Here is a 16,323-nt window from a genome sequence, read left to right on the forward strand (position 1 = left end):
ATGAGCTAGATAAAATACTATGCTTATATGAAGTATTTTCACATTTTTTTACTTTAATATCATAGTAATACTTTTTGATTCATTTTGCTAAAAGTTCAAGAAGTTATGCCAACGTTATAACTAAAACAGAAAGAACAAAAAGTAAGCTATACAACTCCTTGAATGTTACAATCCAACTTTGTAGATGTGTAAATAACTCTATTAAAACTGGCAAAGTTAAAAAAAGACCTTCCCAAGTGTATCTACAAATGGAACAATCACCACATTTGTAGAGCACATTTGGTCTGTTGGTTTAATAAAAGTTAACAAATCTGGTATCTCTCTGTAATAAATATTTAATAGAATTATAAGGCAAAGTAGATTGTTCTCCCATTCTCCCACTATATTCATTAATCAAAATGTCCAAGTATAATTTTCAGTTATCATTTAGCACTGTCCTAATGCCTATACCACCCACTGTTATATGTAATTTACAATTGTTTCTGTTAAGAGTCGAACTTCTTATTAGTTCTTTTTTGTTGATACATGGTTCCTTTTTCTAAAATAGAATGAAACATTCTTCTTTCTTAGTTAAAATGTTCTTGGCTGTAATATCTAAAAAAATCCCGATTGTAACTCCTAACTTAAAATAAATTAACTATAAAACTTAGTTATTTAAGAATAAAAATATCTAACTTACTAGGCCTAGAATACCTAATAAACTGTCCACAAGAAATATTATTTTTTAATAAAAGAACGATGGTTACTTGTGTAATGTAAATAATTATTTACAAAGATTTTTTTTCTATAAACTGCACTTTCAAATTTCTTATTAAATGAATCTAACTCAATAGTTCAATCTATAAAATATACTTTAGAACCTTCATCCCTTTAGTAAATTTAAGGAAAGTAGTAGTAGCATTAATACCTAAAATAAATTGCTGATATTATTTACTGGTGCTGTTCCCCCCAAAAAATTATCAATGAACTTTTTATAAAAAAAAAAAAACCTTTGAATTAAATAAAGGAATGTTGGGTAAAATGCTTTTCCCACCAACCAAAAAACAAATTTGCAAAAGATGAGGCAACATTGGCAACCATGACAACACCCAAATTTGTTAACAGTGCACTTACTATCTGCATGGCATATCTTATAGTGAGAACACATTTATAGGCAACAATTACTTTTCCAAATAAAAAATATGTTGGGGGGGGGGGGTGGTCAGAAAAATGCCATATGCCATGGTCAAGCCTTAATTTTTAAACTAGGCTGGTGAATCAGTTTTCTGATTTTTTTAAGTTATTTTCTTATTTTTAGCTGGTCAGAAACATTCTCAATGCAAACCTAGAGACAAGTGTAGAATAGAAAGTCAACTAAAGCAGTGTGCTATTAAAAGCAAACCAAATATCAAAACCCCCCAGAAAAATCCAATACAGCATGGGAAAAAAACCTCTACACAAACAGCAACAACCTGGGAGGGTCAAACTCCTGACCTTTGATTTGTGGGATAGCAGCACTAACTGTTGAACCACCACACTAGTCGTATAATCGAACCTTTTAGATTGTGCCACAACAGTAAACATGGCAGCTGTGTCAGAGAAAGACCTCAGACTACCCATGAAGTCATTAGGTTTTCAGCAAGTTAAACACATAAGGCAGAACTTACTCAACAAATGATTGTTCTTCCATAGGGTGTACTATTGTACAAGTATGAGTGTTTTCATGTCCATGGGCTGGCAGTTAAACCCAAGGTAGTCATTCAAAAGAATGCAATAAGTATCAACATTATCCAGCTACAAACTGCTTTTTATGATACATGTCAGTATTGCATAGAATATTTGCCATGTACAGAAAAAATGAAAGCATTCTTCTTGTGCGTTACAGCCTGCTAAACAAAGCCCATTTGGCTTATAAATATCATGCCAGCACAGCTGTACAAAGCTGGAAAGGCTGACCTTTTATTACATTGTGCTCAAAGTTACTTACTAGAATAATGCACCATCTATAGCTTTTCCATGCTATATTGTTTATGCTTAAAATGAAATCTTGATTTTCTCACCCAATCAGTAGACATACATTTTGTGCCATGAACATGAGTACAAAAAGGTGATGAACAGTAAGCTTCTGATTTCTAAACCTAAAGTATTAGCACCAGACATCCATCCATATGTTTAGACTTGACACTATCAGTGGGTTGAAATTAAATACAATACGCAAAAAAAAAAAAAAAAAACATTTATGTGAAAGCATTTTTACTTTGTTCTTCCTGGAGCCATCTTCTATTAATTACTTCATGAGTTGGGACTGAGAATCTGATGTAAGTTCAGAACAGAACAACTGAGAGTTTCTTCCTAGAGAACATTATTAGGTCTAAAATACAGAACACCAAATGTATTCAGATGTGGTAACTGTTTATTGCATTCCACTCCTGTGTTAGGATAACAATCACTTGTATTTCTATATGGGTTGACTTTTGGCTGCATGAAACAGCAGTGTCTAAGTGTTTTGATTAGTTTACCCTTGGCATGTCTCATCCCTTGCTGTTCCATTGATACTGCCTGAGGAAGGTGTGTATTTGCTCTTCTTGATATGGATTTAAGGATTTGTTTCCACTGCTGCACAGCCTGCCTGTACCTGTGGATGAAAGCATGACAAGCACAGTAATGACAACCCAAGAGCTCTTTGTCACTGTCACTGCCGTAAACCTGTTTGTAAGATTTGTTCTGGTTTTTATTGTTGCAAAAACATGCCTTCATTAAACACTGTACATAGCAAAAGATAAATAAATTAGTTTACTATTTATGTTGTACTGGTGTTATCAACGGGGAAAGCTGGCGAAAACAGTTTTACTGATTTTTAGAACTTGAAGTTGGTGGCAGAAGCTACGGAAATGATAGTGTCATTGCATAAATTCCAGACCTGGTTATTCAATACTACTGGATGCAGAGTTGCCCCTCTTTCTGTCTCTGTTTCTCTTTCACTTTATTTCTTTTTTATCACTCATTTTATTTTTGGATATGGCTGATTGGTCTTGAGATAACATCAAAAAAATGACAGAAACCTGTACTGGTTCTTCTGCCTCTGTTACAATCTGAATACGCTGATGGGTTTGACAGCATTAGGTAACTGGATGAGTTATTAAATGATGGTTGAATGAATGTCTTTCAAGTATAAATTTCCATATCCTTTCTGGAGGGGAAGCAATAAATTGCAAACATTTTATGTACTTTGCCCCCACTTTCTGTTGATCAACCCCATCTCAATCAATCATGTCATTCATTCCCCCACCACGGAAGCAAGGGTTAACTGAGAGGGGCAATCATTAAGGCAGTCATCAGGGTGATTTGTACTTTTTTATTCTTAATCCCTATTCCTTTTGCATCTACCACAGTGACAACCCATTTGAGTAGCATGCAATGAGTGTTTGTAATGCACCCCATTCATGTAGCATGCAGTGAGTGTTTCTGCTGCACCCCATTCCTGTAGCATGCAATGGGTGTTTGTACTGCACCCTATAGGTGCAGCATGTAGTGGGTGTTTGTGCTGCATCCCATTTGTGTAGCATGCAGTGGGCATTTGTGCTGCACCTCATTCGTGTAGCATGCAATGGGTGTTTGCCCTGCACCCCATTCTTGTACCATGCAGTGAGTGTTTTTGCTGCACCCTATTCTTGTAGCAATAGGTGTTTGTGCTGCACTGGCCCTCACTTCCACAAAAGCTTGATGTCAGGAAGATGTCCTTGTCCACCTAGAGAAAGAAGGCACTGTGTGGCTCTCCTCCATGTCCTCTACATGGAAATCATACTGTGTGCATGTCCTCCAGACCATATGCACATCTTTCATCACTAGGATAGAATTTACCCAGCCTCCTTACCTGTGCCATTTATCCTCCCTACCTGTGCTATCCATCCTCCTTACTTTTGCCATCCATCTATCCTCCCTCCCCTACCTGTGCCATCCATCCTTCTTACCTGTCCCATCCATCTTCCCTACATGTGCCATCCATCCTCCCTACCCGTGCCATCCATACTCCCTACCTGTGCCATCCATCCTCCTAACCTGTGCCATCCATCCATCCTCCCTACCTGTGCCATCCATCCTTCCTACCTACCTACCTGTGTCATCAAGCACACAAGCCACTACCCAAACTCAAATCTCCTAGACTAAAATCTGGGTTTTATCCTTCTATGCTGCCAGTGCAGACTAATAAACTGAGATATTTAAAACATACCCTGAATAATTCCACATGGAGCACAACATTCCATAACAGCAGACAAACCATGGCAAAGTCTGGAAATTTTTTCATTGCCAACTCCCAGCATATAGGCCTAAAATGACATTTTGTATTGTTATGTTTCTCTAGATATTGTGGTAAGAAAACATATGAGTTTAATGTGATATCTTAATGATAGAAATTAAACTGATATATAGATAACAGATAGGTAAATGTTCCCATCTGTATGCGTGCATATCATACGTGTGTGTGTGTGTGTGTGTGTGTGTGTGTGTGTGTGTGTGTGTGTGTGTGTGTGTGTGTGTGTGTGTGTGTGTGTGTATTGGTGCCCACTGTAATTCTGAGACCAAACTAGACAACATCATGGTTTTCCATCTCTGTGGTGTACAGTAATAGAGCCTTCGCTACAACCCAGATCATCCAACTTAACAACTCAGTTACTGAAACTGGAGCTGCTGGGTGAGGGAGATGAGAATGAATGACAGTTTCAGCTCACACATTATGTGGGAGACAGAGTTCATTTCTGCCTGCAGGAAAGGAAATCCCCAGCAGAGACAAAGGAGTGGTGGTACTGCCATTATTGCAAAGAAGGTTGCCAAAAGTTCAGCAGCAGAGAGCCTAGGACTAGTGTTCCATGCTGTGATAGTCCTGCCATCATAGTTTACCCATTTAGGTTTCTGTGCACCTTAGCATACTAAAAATTGCAATATATCTTCCTCCCCAATCCTCACTAATCAAGGAGATGGTGCCACACAAAGAGATGCAATAACACCAAACTCTCCTGGAAAGGGAGAACCCACCTATACAGAAGAATATGCCAGTATTCTACCACTCCAATATGAGGGAAACAAACTGGTCCATAGTGGAAATAGACGACAGATATTACAAGTGGAGGTAGAGGGCATCTCACCTGCAAAAATGGCAATTTTCTAAAACTTTTTTACCTTTACTCAAAGTACAGTGACCTCACATTTTTCATTGTTGATTTTCTCTGTTCTGGTTCTCTGACAACCATAGGACACCCATACTGTGTGTGTGTGTGTGTGTGTGTGTGTGTGTGTGTGTGTGTGTGTGTGTGTGTGTGTGTGTGTGTGTGTGTGTGTGTGTGTGTGTGTGTGTGTGTGTGTGTGTGTGTGTGTGTGTGTGTGTGTGTGTGTGTGTGTGTGTGTGTGTGTGTGTGTGTGTGTGTGCATTACCAAAGTTTCAAAACTTCAAAAATCATATGGTCATGACCATATGATCAAAGTTTTGAAACTTCAAATGTTTTGAATGGAGATCATGGCACAGCATGGAACTGCAAATTGACCCTCTTCCACAATGTAGTGTGATGTTGTAATTGGTATATTTAATTAGCAGTGGGTGTGAAGGTGCAGGGGGGCTTGCCCCCCTGCAAAAATGTTGAAATAGAATTTTTTTTTTTCACTGCTCGAAGTTCCGAAACCTCAATCATATGGCCTTTGCCATATGATTTTTTAAGTTTCGAAACTTCGATAATCTGACATATATATATATATATATATATATATATATATATATATATATATATATATTATCTATTGATATAGATGTATACATATAGTTTATTTATGTATATAATGACAGATGACAAACACGCATTCACAGACACACAAGTATCTCTCTCTGTATATCTATATATAACTATGTCAAAATATATTGTAGTGTTGAAGTCTTCACTTCTAGCACTATCAATAGCAAAGGCAACCTCACACACACACACACACACACACACACACACACACACACACACACACACACACACACACACACACACGCGTGTGTGTATATCTGTATATCATACACACCTGTATCTATAAATGTATGTCTGTGTGTGTGTGTTTGTGTGTGCGCATGCATGTGTGTGCACAGTAACGATGAATAAAAAGGTTTATTTGACCTACATATTCTATAACCGCTCTGCCTGTATCATCATGCTCCAAGCATTTATCACCTCTCTACCAGTCATGAAAATGTTATCACTTTACTTACATCATCAGTAACTGGACACAATTAAACCTATCAGCTAAGATCTACACTACAGAATGTAACTCAAGGTACGATGCTGCAACTAACAAAACAACTGCTTTAAATATAAAACCATAAAAACAAGCACTTTTAACAACTCTGTAACATTAAAAAGGATAAAAAAGTACCATGACAACCTCCAAAGTTAACAAGTTCTTCCTACTTACAGACTTTCCAATGTAAATCACAATACAGTCAAACCTTTAAAGTTATTAAACTTGTGCAAGTACGAAAGGTGAAGACTAACCAAATTAGCATAGAAAGTCACATAATAGCTCTTTGCTGAGACTAATCATCTCATGAATGCAGTAATGCAGTAGTATAAATCATTTAATCAGTCACTGTAGTACAGCTGCTCAAATGACAGCCTGTGTAATGAAATGTAGCAATTGGATCTCTTCTCTACAGACTAACAGAAAGTGTAAGGGGTTTATAAAAGTCTTGCAAAGATCTATTATGACTACATAATAGCTTTTTGCTGATCCCGAGATTACCTTTTCTTCCCTTTAACTCTGATCTGGGAGGTGGATTTCTAACAGTGCTGCAACAGCTATCTAAAGTCCCAAAATAATTTTTAACCCTTTTTTCTCCTTAAATTTGGTTGGAGGGTGGCAAAATGGGACATTGCCACTCATCATGCAACTAGCTACTTTTCTAATAGCACAATATATTTCATGCATCAGATTACATATTTCCACAGTTCACAGCACAACATGGTGAAGTTCAGACTGAAACTCATATCAAGTCCTGCACAGGCCTCTCTTCTTCTGTACCTTTGGCTAGCATGAGATCTAGCTTTAGTTCTCAGTCTCCTTATGACCACTGCTAATCTATCTCATGGTTCCCCCAAGTATGCTTACTCCCCATGTATAGTGGGGGGGGGGGGTCATAGCAATTGCAAGACCACTTTTCCCTCCAGGTCCTTTGAGGACTCAGAGGATACTAATGTTACTGTTTCAGAGAATGCTAATGATACCATCACCCACCTTCCTCTCTCTTCCTGATGACCTAGTCTTACAGCAAATAGGTTGGATTGCCTGAATCCCACTATCCCCTCCCTGCAGTATCACCTGACATAATTTCTGAGCAGAAGCTAGAGGGCTGATGGGTTATCTCACCTTTGGAATCAGTGATTCCATACCATCAACAGATCCAGGATGTGCACTAACATTGTCTCCTTATCTTCGTTAAAAAGGTCAGTTCTCTTTATTAGCCACCACCTGAGTGGAAAAAAAATCTCTTTAAGCCTTCTGTTGGTTCTTTTGTGATCTCTTTAGACTAGCACAGATACTACAGATCATAGCATTTTGTACTCATTTTTGGGTCTGTTATTAATATCATCTACTCTAGTAAAAAGACATGGGATAAGCTCAATGATCTCCCTGAATCTGCTCTCATGATGGATCTCCATGAGAGCTTTTCTGTGGCAGACAAAGTGGGATGCCATGCCTGTAGCTGTATTTGTGACTGTGCTGACACCTAAATTAAGGATGCAAGTTCATGTGTTTTCCTGTACAGGATGACATGGCTGAAATGGTTCTTTCCAAAAGAATGCAAGAGCAAGATCTTGGATTTCCACTTTTGGAACAAGTGGCTTTCAGTTAGCTGGAACAGGAATAGATTAATAACTTCATGAGAAGGGCACAGGTGATGACCTCAAAGATCTCCATCATCTTGCCTCCACTCCTTCTTCTAGACCTAGCCAATTCCAAATGAGGAAGAGGCCTTCTCAGCACTTGAGGAAGGGTGTCAGACCTCATATAATCTTACAACTGGCTGGCCCATTGTTGTTATGACTATGGTTTGGGGTTGTCAGTAGGATAATAGTTCTCTGGATTCATCCTGGCTTGGAGAATCATCACAAGAGACAATCAGTGGCTTCTTATCGTATCACTTTTACCCAGAAGTTGATGCTCAGCAATTCTCCCAGAGAAAGTAGTCCACTAGAGGAGTTTTTTCAGAGAGGCTGTTGAGACATATCCAGACTTTATTGTTAAAAGGGGGTATAGAGATCTTCCTGGTGTCCACAAAGGGACAATACGTTTACACCAACTCATCACAGTTATGAAACAGATTAGCAATTTTCTTCTCATTCTGGACTGCAATGACATCAGCCAGCACATCCAGTATATTCAGTGGCAGATGGTCATCCTGCAGGGGATCATGACTTTGTTACCACATAACACTTGGGTAGTGTTGCTGGATAAGACTGGTCCCTTTTAACACAGCAGTAGCAGGACTATACATAGGATACTACTTCAGTCTGCATTTTAATGCAGAGCTTTGATAGTTGGATTTTTATCAACAGCTAAATTCTTCACCAATGTGTTATTTGTGGTGGTCAAAAGCAAGAGAAGTGTCTGTTGGAATTTCTGTAAATAATTGCTTCTGTGATGCTGCAACGGATACAATACTTGAGTGTAAATATAAAATGAAAGAAGTCCTCCCTGCGTTCACTCAGAGGAAGTCCTTTTTTGGAGTGGAACTAGACCCTATCCAGTGTTATTCATCCTTGCCCATGGGGAGGACACAAGAGTCTGTCACACTGTCTTGGGATCGTAGGTGATGATGCAGTGTTAGGTTCATTCATGGACCCTATTGTGCCTTTCACATTTTAATGCAGTCACAGTCTTCTATACAAATCCCTGAGTATGGTAGTGCTGTATCACTATGACCTCACTGACCTGTTGTTGGTGTTGGACCCTTTTTGTTGGGTTGTGAACTAGTGGGCAATCCTGACCAATTTTCCTGTGAGTCTTCTTTTCTACAGTTGAACCTGACACACATATTTGATGGTGGACACTTTGCACTCTGGAGATCATAACCAGGCTTCTTCAAGGTGCAGAGACAGTGAGCTCTACATCAGCCTCATGGAGCATTGTTTCAACTTCTAAACATCTTGGAAGAAATGTTTTTCTAAGTCTATCCTCCTCCAGTCAGATAACTAATCCATTGTGTGGTACATAAGCAAGAAGGCATAACTTTTTTACTCATTGTGAAGAAAGTAATACTCATCTATATATCCTTCTTTCGGTGGACCAAAACTCTGAGGAAGTGAATAAGCTAGGAGCCACTCTGAGCCAGATCTCCATTAGTCTTAAGGAGCTCCAGATTTAGAGGCTATGTCTTGTTAAGGTATTCTGAAACTGGGATACTTGAAGACTGACGTATGCCAATTTAAGTAATGTGGTTCTCTCACTCTTTGTTCATTTCAGCATGGTAAGGAATAGATAGCAATGCGAAAAAAAAAAATGAAAAGACCAATGGTTAGACCACAGCTGAAGATAAAAATGGAATAATCCACGTCAGGAAATAAATCACTTGCAGCTTCACAGTAGTGCCCTTTATAAAACCAAAAGTTGTAACTGAGATGTAGTAGTCAAGGGAAGCGGTTCACTTGCAGTTTCACACCACTTTATTAAACAAGCGCTCACGATCTAAGTCAGCTGATCGCTTCTTCAGACTCATAAAACCAGTTAAAACATTGGTATTTGAAATATGGTTCAACCAATGAAAACACGTTTTCATTGGTTGAACCATATTTCAAATACCAATGTTTTAACTGTTTTTATGAGTCTGAAGAAGTGTTCAGCTGACTTAGATCGCGAAAGCGCTTACTCTTGTTTAATAAAGTGGTGTGAAACTGCAAGTGAACCGTTTCCTACCTTGACTACTACATCTCAGTTACAACTTTTGGTTTTATAAAGGGCACTACTGTGAAGCTGCAAGTGATTTATTTCCCTATGTGGATTATTCCATTTTTATCTTCAGCTGTGGTCTAACCATTGGTCTTTTCATTTTTTTTCGCTTGAGGTGTATACCGGGCATTTATCCAGCTTTTGTTTTCTTTCACGTGTATAGATAGCAATGCACCCATTCTCTCTGCTGTGGCACTGGATGTTCATGAATGTGTTTCTGCCATTTCAACTCATTACATAGCTCATCTAAAATTTCAGGGAATAAAGTCTAAAGCTCATTCTCATCATACCTTACTGACTGAAAAATGCACAATTTTATGCTCTAAAGTCTTAATGGTGCAGAAGGCTTTCCTGAGCCTAGCCAATGATGTCTTCATGGTTGACAGCAGGATTGGCCTCATCTATGGGCTTTGATTCTGATGAAAACTCACATATCCCAACAGATTTAAAAGCAGTGGCGATTGAAGCTGTAAGGACACCCATCAACTTGACGGTCTTATGCAATCAAGTCAAAACAGTTCTTAGTCTGGTTAGAGCAATACCCACATCATGCAGGTTATTTTTCTTAGATATGATCCTTTTATCACAAACACCTATATGATTTGAGCTTCAGTCATTCTGACTTCAAGGTGTATGTATCAGCTATGTAAGCACATCATGATCTTGAGAAGGGTAGGATTCTGGTCCAGCCCTAACTGTTCAAGCAGTTCCTAAAAGGAGAGCTATACTCCCGACATCCTTTGATGAATCCATCACATGAGTGAGATTTAAAGCTTCTTAGTTGAGAGACCTGTCCAGGGTGGCTGTGGTGGTGCAGCAGTTAGCATTGTCACCTCACAGCAAGAGGTTCTCCAGTTCGATCTTCGGCTGGGGTGCCTTCTGTGCAGAGTCTGCATGTCCTCCCTGGGGTCACGTGGGTTTCCTCCAGGTGCTCCAGTTTCTTCCCACATCTGAAAGACATGCTGTAGGTGGATTGGACACTCCAAATTTCCCCAGGCATGAGTGCATGCATGTGTGTGCCTTCTGTGAAAGGTTGGGTGCCGGGCTGGCAACTTGGCACCATAAAACTCCACTACCAATCATGAGCGGGGAGGTGTTCCACTGTGCCGACCCCTGACCAGGAAAAGCCAGAAGAAGAAGTTGAGAGGCCTGTCCATCCAATATTTGAGACCACTAGCCCAGAGAGACTGAATTACATATCATGAAAAATTCCCTGGTGACAAGCATCACCAGTAAGTTTATATTAGTACTCTAAGCTCTTAAGTGCAGGAAACCATATTTAATCACAAACAAGAATATAGTGTTCCTTAGGATGGACTTCTGTTTCTTTCTAATTCCACTTATCAGTTTCACATTATTTATTTATTTATTTGTTTATTTGGTTATTTATTTATTTATTTATTTATTTATAAAATAAATAAATAAATGTATTTATTTTTGGCAGTAACTGGTGAAAAAGAGTCGTTTTTGTTTTTATCTTGGATGTCCATCAGCAGCTCAGGTATTACATGAAACAGGTACACAAGTTTAGAATGACAGGCCAGTTGTTTGACTCTTTTGCTCAAGAGACAGGAGGGTCTCCATTTGCCAAGTACACACTTTGCAGGTGATTTTGAAGGTGCATTATCTTTTTGTATCAGTTGACTAACCACCCTCTTGCAAATACTGCAGTCAATGCTTCCTTTAAGAATGTGTCAGTTGCTGGCATTTGTGCCATGACTATTTGGGGGTTTATGTCAATAGACTGACCCGCTAGTTCAACATAAGTCAGTCTATCATATCCAGATGATGAAGACTGCATTTTAATCTGTAAAATGTAGTTTAATCAAAATTAAAATCACACAAGAAATTTTTTGAGGGGGTATCACATTTTTGAGAGGTATCATCCCCACTGTACCCTTGTATGGAGAACTTCAACACATGCACCCTTACTTTTATATGCTAACACCATGAAAACACAACAATAGGAGAAGGAAAAATACCAAATAAAAGAAAAATACCACTATCCCTGGATATAATAAATAACACAATGGCAATATACATGGATGCATCTTAAAGAGCATGAAGCATGATTTAGCCACACCCCTACCAACAGTGTTCAATCTCAGCCTCAATACAGATTTTGTACCAAGCAAATGGACAGCTGCTACAGTCATTCCCCATCACAAGAGAGGATCTTCCACAGACCCAGGTAATTACAGACCCATAAGTCTGACTAGCCTCATATGCAAAGACATGGAAAGACTTATTCTAGAACTAATCGATCAGAACATAGAGAACTCTGGAACCATCTCAGCTTGGATTTCTCACCAAAGCAATGGATGCAGGCAAAATGGTAGGAACTGCATACCTTGACCTGGCCAAAGCTTTTAACACTATTCCCCACCCAAGCATAGTAGAAAAGCTAAATAAACTGGGAATAAATCCCTATGTCACCCACCAAATTGCCAACTGGCTCACAGATAGGATACAGAAAATCAAAACAGGGGATGTTACCAACACAATGAGACCAGTCAGCAGTGGAGTCCCACAGGATTCTGCTTTGAGATCTTTCCTGTTTGGCATCTATTTCTCTGAATTAAAAGCCAATACCAAAACGCTCTGGCTGACTTAGTTTGCAGATGATTGGAAGCTAGGAGCAGTCATTGGATCTGCAAATGACTTGGCCATCCTGCATGAAGGCTTGTCTCAAATAAATAACTGCCAAAATCATGGACTGAATCTAAACCCCAAACAATACATTATTGTATCCCTTGAGAAATCATCTACCCCAGGAAACTGCCACTTTGACAATATGCCCCTAAGAGTTGACCCAGCTGTTCAAGATTTGGGAAGTTAAGTGGACAGTAACTTAACTTTTGACCATCATGTGTCCATTGTTGTAAGAAAGTCCTTCTATAATGTACAGCTTATAAACAAAGGGATTGTGTCCAGAGCTAGGGATGTTACTGCCCACTTTACTCAGTTCTCATTAGGCCAATCATTGAGTATAATGCCTCCTTTGGCATGTATCTCTCCAGACACATGCAACAACTGGAATACCCAAAGAGACACCTTACTAAAAGGATACTAGGCCTAAACAACATGTCCTACATGGACCAACTCAAAGCCCTGTCATTATACTCAGTATCTTACAGACTGCTAAGAAGTGACCTGTGTCTGGCATACAAGGCATCCTCTGACCCAATATTGATGAGGTTACTATACATCAGCAAGTAAATGACATCAGAAATACTGAATCTAGGGATCTAAACCTCTTGGTTTGGAGGGACAAGTATATCTTGCAGAGGATATCACTGCTCTAGAAGACTCCCCATCAACATAAAGCAAAGTTCATCCCTGTCTATATTCAAGTGCAACTTGATTCTATGGATGGGAAAGAGAAAATGTACTTCAGAACTACCCCCTGTACTAATAATAGACAGAGGCAGCTTCTAAATTCTTTATACCATACATAGGTCCTCTTAAATTGGCTATAGTATGATCCCAGTTATTCTCATTAGAGGTAATATATAATTATTGACCATGGCATGAGTTTGGCCAGTCTCTTGACCAAATGGGATAGACTAATTCAAGCACAAAAAGGGAAACTGGCTAGGATTAAAATGGCCAGCAAGGGAAACTAACCTAGTACTTACCTATGACCCTGCATTAACCAAGGGCACAGAACTGATGGTAGAGTAGAACCTGCACTCTAAAACAAAGGAGGCTTTTAAGAAAAAAACATAATATTGTTTTTTTTCTTCAAAAGTATTCTTTTCGCATAGTGGGATCACACAGATGCGTATCATTAGTATTCCCTTCAAAGGTAAGCATGATCCCAGCATTTTGCCCTCAGTACACACTTTTACCAAACATTTGCCTCATATGTAACTCAGGTAGATGAGCTACATCTGGAAACTCAGTAAGGTAGAACTGAATTCTGTCTTTCTGCAGTCACATCTGGCTCCTTCCACCCTGATGGAATTGGTTGAGGATTTACCCAACAAAGGACCAGAAGTTTCAGACCACAAAGGACCTATCAAGGAGTGTCCCTGATGTTACCTATAACACATAGATTTTTAAGTTAATCTTTGACAGGACCCCCCCCCCCTTGATGGATCAGCAGTGCCCCCCCCCCCCATCTTTTTAAGTTGGGCAAGTATATAACTTCCATTACTTGTTTATAGTGTTAAATATGTAATGTTATTTCTTAATTGCAGGAAGGTGCTTGCCAGTAGCATGGAATTAATTATTATGGTCTAGGGATGCATGTTTGTATGTGGCTAGCACATAATGTCACGGGGTGTATCACAATTGTTAAGCAGATCTCCCTAAATGTGAGTTATTTTGCCAAAAAAATAAAATGGGCAAATTCTGAGCAGGGGAGAAAAATATCCAACCAAGAAACTATCAAGGAATGTCTTCTCATGGATTAACTGATAAACTACGAATGTATCACTTCCATCTATGTAGGAAGCCATTTGGTATAATGTCAGCATCAATCAGGATCAATAAAGCTAGTGTTTTTTTTATTTCTTTCTTTCTGCTGCTGTTAATATTAGTAGCTATATATGGAACTTTATAGTTTCTTTTTAGTCTTTCATCTGAATTTTAAAGTTAGCGCAGAGTTTATTCATTAGTATAGCCTACGGTTGGTATTTCACATCATAAGTTTTTTAGAAACAAACTACATTTGACATAGCCTTTCATTTTTATGTATTTCAAGAATATCTTGTTTACTTAAGTATTGTTGACTAGGTTGTTATTATAGTTTGTTCTTTATGATATTATATCATTACATTTTTCTTTAGTTTGTTTTGAGGTGTATAATAGTATTAAAAGCTATCTATTAAAACCTTTTATATTATGTAGTTTATTAATATTATGGTCCTACCATTGGGGGTTACTTTTGAATTTTCAAGTATAATTACATTGAAGAGACATGAGATTTTCGATGCACTATTTAGTAATATCAGATGCATCTTTAGTTGCCTCCTAAACACTTTTATGTGGGTCGTTAAGGAACTGTCCTCAATGTTTTAATCTATTTTTGATATTGATTCATTCATGACAGTGTACGTCTAACTAGGAAAACCTAAGGAAGATGCCTATATTGCTTGTCAAATTAGTTCCTGTTCTTAACTTGGGATGATAGTATTCAATACTAATTAAGGAAGGGGAACAAGACGAAAGCAGTGGAACCAGGTGTAGGGGCACTAATGTGAATGACATTTCTCTGCAGGCAGTCGTACCAAATCTGTGTATGTGAAAAGCTCCCAATTCAAAAACAAATTTGTTAAAAAGAAAAAAAAAAACTTTACTTAAAAAATGTTTGAAAACCCATATTCAATAAAAGAGCATAAACACACAGCACATCACAGCACCCTTCACACCTACTAACCCTAATCTTAATTCCAAGTCAGACTCTGTCATTAAACCTTCCACTGAATGTAGCCCTAATCTTAACTGTACTTTAAGCATTGAAACTAACCTGAACCCAGACCTTAACTTTAAAGCTAAACACATATTACAGAAAGTCTGTGGATCAAATGACATTTCATTTTGTGTGACATTGAAACAAACTGAATTTGAGCAAATATCTTATTTGAACAAATAAAATTAAAGCAAATGGTCTATCTAAAACTTGATTCACACAAGTCTCTGTTAAATACCTGTCTTATGTCTAAAAAAGTAGGTTTTCCAGTACAGTATGTAAAAAGTGTGGAACCTTATTTAAGATTGGGCATTTTCACAAAATTATTCTAGTTTATGAAGTTTAATAATATCTGTGCATGCTTACTAGTTGTGCAGTTATTTGTCCAGTAAATGTTTGATTAATTGAAATTTCCCAAAGGATTATGTTTTAATCTGTCTTTAAATCTTATAGTTTGGTCAAGAACAGCTAGACCAAGGTAAGTTTAAAGGATATAATGTCTAAAGAGGGCCCTACCCTGTAGCCTCAGATGACTAAGAGCTTACATATGGTAGATGACATTCATCTTCTATTGACTGACAGCGATCTGTACTCACTCTGTACCTAGCTCAACTGTTTTAGATGCAGAGATGCTGGAGATTGAAGATGTCAGAGTCTTACTTGCAGGACTGGATTGCAGTATCAAATGTCTTGGCCAAGAGATAACTGTTGTACCTTGCTGTAAGGACTTAATATTTTACACAGTGTACGGTTTCACCTTCTCTAAAGAGATCAACACATATTTTCTTCCACTGTTTTAAGAAGAGTATTTTCGAGGCAGACAGCTGCCATAATAAATGGTGCTACCATAATAGAGTCATGATTCCATGAAGGGATCTCAAAACAATATCAAGTATGGACAGGTGGTTAGCAAAGTATCCACTACTACATTTAGGATAGCACTGAACTACCCA

Source organism: Protopterus annectens, chromosome 2.part0 (genome assembly GCF_019279795.1).
Source record: "Protopterus annectens isolate FY-2018-M chromosome 2.part0, PAN1.0, whole genome shotgun sequence".
Lineage (NCBI taxonomy): Eukaryota > Metazoa > Chordata > Ceratodontiformes > Protopteridae > Protopterus > Protopterus annectens.